This window comes from Neomonachus schauinslandi, chromosome 8 (assembly GCF_002201575.2).
Source record: "Neomonachus schauinslandi chromosome 8, ASM220157v2, whole genome shotgun sequence".
NCBI classification, from domain to species: domain Eukaryota; kingdom Metazoa; phylum Chordata; class Mammalia; order Carnivora; family Phocidae; genus Neomonachus; species Neomonachus schauinslandi.
The window spans coordinates 108,206,062-108,212,061 of NC_058410.1; the positions used below are offsets into that span (position 1 = coordinate 108,206,062).

Here is a 6,000-nt window from a genome sequence, read left to right on the forward strand (position 1 = left end):
TCGTCAATTCCCAGCCGAATTCCCAGCCGGGGCCTTGCCTGGTGGACAGGTGAACGTGCTCCCCCTAGAGCCTGCCCCCCACCCTTCCCCCTTGACTTTGCTGTTTACATTTTTTTTTTTTTTAATTTGAGTATAGTTGACACACAAGTTACATTCGTTTCCGGTGTACAACTTAGTGACTTGACAAGTGTATACATGATGCTATGCTCGTGAGTGTAGCTTCCGTCTGTCCTGTCAGTTGCTCTTACAGGATCATTGACTGTCTCCCAATGCTGTGCCTGGTACTCCTGTGACTTACTCACCCCGTAACTGGAAGTCTGTACCTCCCACAACCCTTCCCCCATTTTGTCCAACCCCCTACTGCTCCCCTCTGGCAACCATCCATGTGTTCTCTGTATTTATAGGTCTGATTCTGCTTTTTGTTTGTTCACTTTTTTATTTTTATTTTTTTTAAAAAGACTTTATTTATTTATTTGACAGCGAGAGAGGGAACATAAGCAGGATTCCCACTGAGCAGGGAGCCCGATGCGGGGCTCGATTCCAGGACCCCGGGAACAAGACTGGAGCCGAAGGCAGACGTTTAACAACTGAGCCACCCAGGTGCCCCTAGTCACTTTTTTTAGATTCCACGTATGAGTGAAATCATATGGCATTTGTCTTTCTCAGTCTGACTTATTTCACTTCGCATGATACCCTCTGGGTCTACCCATGGTGTCTCAAATGGCAGGACTGCATCCTTTTTATGGCTGCATAATGTTCCATTGTATATGCCCCATTTTCCTGATCCACTCGTCCATTGATGAGCACTCAGGTCTGCCCCCTTTCCTCCTGCAAGGCCTAGGAATGGCTCCTGTTCTGTCAATGGCTGTGCAGGAATCGGTCCAACCCTGCCTGGCCCCGCCGCCCTCCCCTGACCTGTGTCTGGGCCTCACAGGAGGCTGGCTTAGACTGGGTCAGGGCTTCTCTGAGCTCTGGGATGCTCTCTGAGCAATACCTTAAAGGGGAGTCATACTCACAGGGGAAGGGGTTTTTATAACGAGGGACCCCCGGACTCCAGAAAGGAGGCTGAAGGGAAGGGAGAGCTGCAGCTGGGGCGGAGGGCCTGTGTGGAGCCCCAGGGGCTCTGTATCTGCAGAATCAGACTCCAGGATAGAATCTCGTGGTTCAGCTGAGCTAAGAGCCGTCCAGGGATCCTTTTGACAGGATTCTTAGAGATATCTATCAGGTTTTTGTTCACATGCTTCCCGGGAGGGGGAGATAGCTATCTCAAAAGTCCTCCCTCCTGTCAGTGTTATGATGTCCCTAAATGCCTCTCATTAGGGCCTAATTCTGCTCACAGATCCACACATGGCCATCTGGTCCCTCTGCCAAGGGTGCTGAACTTTGAAACTTGGCATCACCACTTACTCACAACTACACTCCTTTGTGCTTCAGTTTCCTTACCAGTGACAGAGGAATAATAACAGTCCCTCTCTCATGAAATCGTTGTGAGGATCAAAATAAGAGAATGTCTGCCCAGCACGAACCATGGCAGCTGGTGCATAGTAAGTGCTCAGTAAATGGCAGATACTTTCACCAGAACATGGTTCTTTCTGGCATAACCAGAAAGGTATCCACTCCTCTGTCCACCCCTCTGTGCTCTAGTTTGACCCAGAATGGAGTGCATTACCCAGGCTTGACCCTCCCCTTCCCTCAGCCCAACGTCTTCCTTGTTCTAGACATTATACTTCTCCTAATGTGGCCCAAGTTAGCGCTCCCTTCACTGGCAACTTCTGGCTCTTGGGACCTTAGAGCTGGCCTGAAACCACCAGCTCTTTCCATAGGGACGAGCTCACCCCCAGCCCCCATCTGATACTAGAGTCCTTGGCTTGTTACTTCAAAGTCCGAACTGTCCGTTCATCCAGGTGACATTGCTTCTTGGTCGTTGGGTCTGTCCTGGAATTTAGAGGCACCAGCTCTTGCCATGGACATGGAGGTGACGGGAGAGCATAGATGGGGGCTGGGAGCATCAGAAAGAAGGGTCCGGGAGGGGGTTCTCCATGGACCATGGAGCATGAGGCTGCATCACTGGGGCCTTCAGCCTAGCTCTTCTCGAAGCTGTATTCCGCCTGCTATGATTGACAGGAAGCCTCCCTGCCACTTGCCTTGCTCACCAGGTGAATCCCCTCTCTTGGCCTCTCTGGGCCCGGTTCCTCCAGGGACGGACATTGCTGACCCATGGCCCTGAGGAGGCCTATGGAGAGTGGCTGGGGAGGTCAGGCGTGTGAGAGTATGGCTCGTGCTGCCGGTGGAGGTTGTCATTATGCTCATTCTTAAGGGATTATTAATATAATGACTGAGTTAATGAGCAGTGTTTGTGGGGGGAGGGGCCCCTTAGCCCCACCGGGGGCCTGCTGAGTGATGGGAGTGTTTCCTCAGCCATCCCTCTCCCTGTGGCCTGTCCCTTTAGCTAGGGAGGCATGGTCCCTTGGGCGTGTCATTCTGTTGCCTTCCTCCACCTGCCCCCCTTTACCTGGCTCAATTCCTGTCTGGGTGAGAAGGCCCCAGGAGTGCGGCTGGGACAAGGTGTGGGGGCAAGGAGAAAGGAACCTGGAGACTCTGACTCTCTGGGGAAAAGAAGGGAGGCGCCTGGGTGGCTCAGTTGGTTGGGCGTCTGCCTTCGGCTCAGGTCATGATCCTGGAGTCCCAGTATCAAGTGCCGAATCAGGCTCCCTGCTCAGCGGGGAGTCTGCTTCTCCCTCTGACCCTCCCCCCCTCTCATGCTCTCTCTCTCTCATTCTCTCTCTCAAATAAATAAATAAAAGCTTAAAAAAAAAAAAAAAAGAAAGGAAAGAAATGTGGTGCAACTCTAATTTTTGCCTGGGTGCTGCCTGGGCTGGGGAGAGTCTGGCAGGCAAGTCTGGGGAGGGTTTAGAAGGAAACAGGAGCCTGGATGGGAAGAGTGGAGGGCATCAGGCATAGGGCTGGGTGGGGGTGGGGAAGAGGTTCCAGGTGTTTTTGAGGCTCTTTGCCTCTCTGGCCCAGTGGGTTGGTTCTGGCCTCTTTCCTATTGAGCTTCATTCCCCCTGGGACTAAGGGGCCTGAGGAATAGATCAGCATATTGATATATCAGGGTTGGGGTGGGGGCACGATGCACAATTGTACAGGTCTAGTGGTCTTGATTTCCCAAGAAAACTTTGGACACAGTGGGTCCAGGGTTCGGAATCCGGATTGTATGGGCTGAGTCCCGACAAAGCCTCAACTCTCCAAAGCTTGCAGTTGAGGAAGTGAGGCTCACACAAACAGGAGCACGGGACGTGCGCCTCTGCCATTCGAAAGCTGTGTGACCTCAGGCAGATCACTCACCCTCTCTGAACCCGTTTCCTCATCTATTAAGGGAAACTAATAACACTAACCTCATAAGTTGTGTGTTAAATAAGAAAGTGCACATAAAGCGGGTGCTTGGCACAGAGCCCAAGTTTAGCTCTGTTATGGTTGTCACAACAATAGCAGGTGATGGGGGAAAGCTCGTTAAAGAGGTGGACCATGAAGGGTGAGGAGGATTTAGGGGAAGGTCAACCAGACCCCTTCCAGACTCCCTCAGAATCTGGAAAAGGTAATGTTCAGCCAAGAAAGCAATAAGGGTAGCTTTGGGAAGTGTCCAAGGCCTCTGGATCCTTCCTCTCCTGGGGCTTTGGGTTCTCCTTCCTGTTCCAGGTCTTAGTTTCCCTGTGTAGTGGGCATGGGCAGCCAAGCCCTCCAGGTGTCAAGCTGTTGGGGAGAGGTGCCCATACCTGCTGAGGGAGGTCCCTACTGAGGCTACCCATCCCCAGTTCCCTGTCCTGGGTTCCGGACCCTACCTTGCCCATATGTTCCCCACAAGGAACCCTGAGTAGAGGGAAAAGCCCTAGTAGGCTGTGCACTGCCACTCACAGGCCGACTTCTCCAGAACCTAAACTAGATTGGCCAGGATCTGGGCTAGGACTACAACCATAGCTCCAGACATGGAGCTTCCTGGATCCATTATCAATGTTTGGTTTGGTACTTTTGGACGGGTCCCAGTTCCTACTCTTTATCCAGGCCCTGGTGATTAGATTCTCTGGCCTTTGATATGCCCAGGCCTGGGACTCCCCTCCCTGCCACCCAATCGCCACACCCAGGCACTCTCCACTCACTCACCCAAGGAGACCTGTGTGTGGCTAAGTCCAGCACAACTCCTCCCTGCAGCCCATTTAAACCTGCTCAGCCCTCCCCACTGCCCGCTCCCAGCAGGGTCTCAGGAGGACCTGGGGGCACAGGAACACCTTCCTAGCCCCTCTGGACAGGCCTGGGGGCTTAAAGGAGAGGCCGGTTAAGAGCCAGAGGGAGACTCTAGAAGTTCCCAGCCCCATGGCCAAAGTGGGCCACTCTCTCTGAGGGAGAAACTGAGGCTGTGCACACCCACAGGGTGAGCACATGAACAGGGCAGTTAGGACTGGCCTGATGTCAAATGTCTGTGGTAAAGTCAGACCTCTGGTCCGCATTTCTGCCTTTGGGAAATAGAGTCACATATAGGAGATTTCCTGGGTCTCAGCTGGGCTGAGAGGAGGTCGCAGGCTCTCGTTCAGCAAGGGCTGAGGCGGGCAGCCCCGATGGGCAGGGGGAAGGGCAGGGAGGGAGGGGCGGAAGAGGAGAGGGCTGGATGGTTTGGAGGAAGAGGGGAAGGAGGGGGAAAGGAAGGGAGCAGGAGGGACAGCAGGGAGGGCAGGCAGGAGGATTACGGGGAGCTCCTCCTTCCTGCCCTGTTCAGAGGAAGGTGTGTGTGGGCGCGTGGAGCACGTGGAAACGCCGCAGCCTCTGTGGGGGAGCAGGAGCTCGTGCGCAGCCCGAGGCTGGAGGTGAGCACCTTGGGGCAAGCGCAGGGCTCCCCGTGCACGGATGGTCGTGCGTGCGCATCCGGACAGCGTGAGTGTGGGGTCCTCTCCGCAGTTTGCACGGCGAGCCAGGACACCCGCGCACGCATGCGCGCACGCGCGCGCGCACACACACGGGAAGCCCTGCAGAGCCCTGTGACGGGACCTGCGTGCGCTCTGATCTCGTCTGTGCAGGTCAGCAGCATCCAAAACAGAATCCCCATCGGGGTCTGCCAGACTGACCTCACAACCCACTCATGAACGGGATGGACGGCATTTGGTGGTTTTGTTTGTTTGTAAAGATGTTATTTATTTATTTGAGAGAGCTTGAGCACGAGGGGTGGGGGAGGAGCCGAGGGAGAGGGAGAAGCAGGCTTCCCACGGAGCAGGGAGCCCGATGTGGGGCTCGATCCCAGGACCCCGGGATCATGACCTGAGCCGAAGGCAGACGCTTAACCAGCTGAGCCACCGGGCGCCCAGCATTTGCTTTTAAAGTCATCTCTTCGCCCCACATGGGGCTTGACCTCACGACCGCGAGATGGAGAGACGCGTGCTCCACTGACTGAGCCAGTCCGGTGCCCCTGGACAGTGGTTTGAAAAACCTTTTGCATGATGGGCGGGGGAGGGGGGGGGGTCTGCACACAAAGCGAGCCGGGATCAGGAGAGCTTCTAAGATTGGACTTCCGATGTGTAGGGAAGAGGGAAGCTGAAGCCACAGTGGGAGGCTCTGAAGTTATCTTTAACCTGAAGTAAGTCCCTTGCTCCCCCCAGGTGTCCCACACAAGGAACCTGGGACCTCAAGAGCCGCCTTGTACCAGCACGGTCACTCACTAGGCTCCTAAGCCCACCCAGCCTGCTTAATCTGAGGGGCTCACGCTGCTAATTTGCAGTCTTTCCCTGAGGTCTCTCCCATTCCTCTGCCCCCAACAATCCTATACAGACCCGGACCCAGCCCACATTGCCACCCCCGTCACATGCCCCAGTCAGAGGATCAGGACACAACTCCTTTCCTCGGGGAGCCCCCTCTGAGGGGGGACACACAGCCCTGCCCTCGAGGAGCCCCAGTCTGAGGGCAGACACAGCCCTGCCCTCGGGGAGCCCCAGTCTGAGGGGGGACACAGCCCCCCCC

The 6,000-nt window shown here is 55.1% G+C and overlaps 1 pseudogene; it reads left to right on the forward strand.

Annotated features, from left to right (window-relative positions):
- Positions 1 to 1,963: 1,963 nt before the first annotated feature.
- LOC110581986 overlaps positions 1,964 to 6,000 on the forward strand; it is a 6,014-nt pseudogene continuing 1,977 nt past the window's right edge.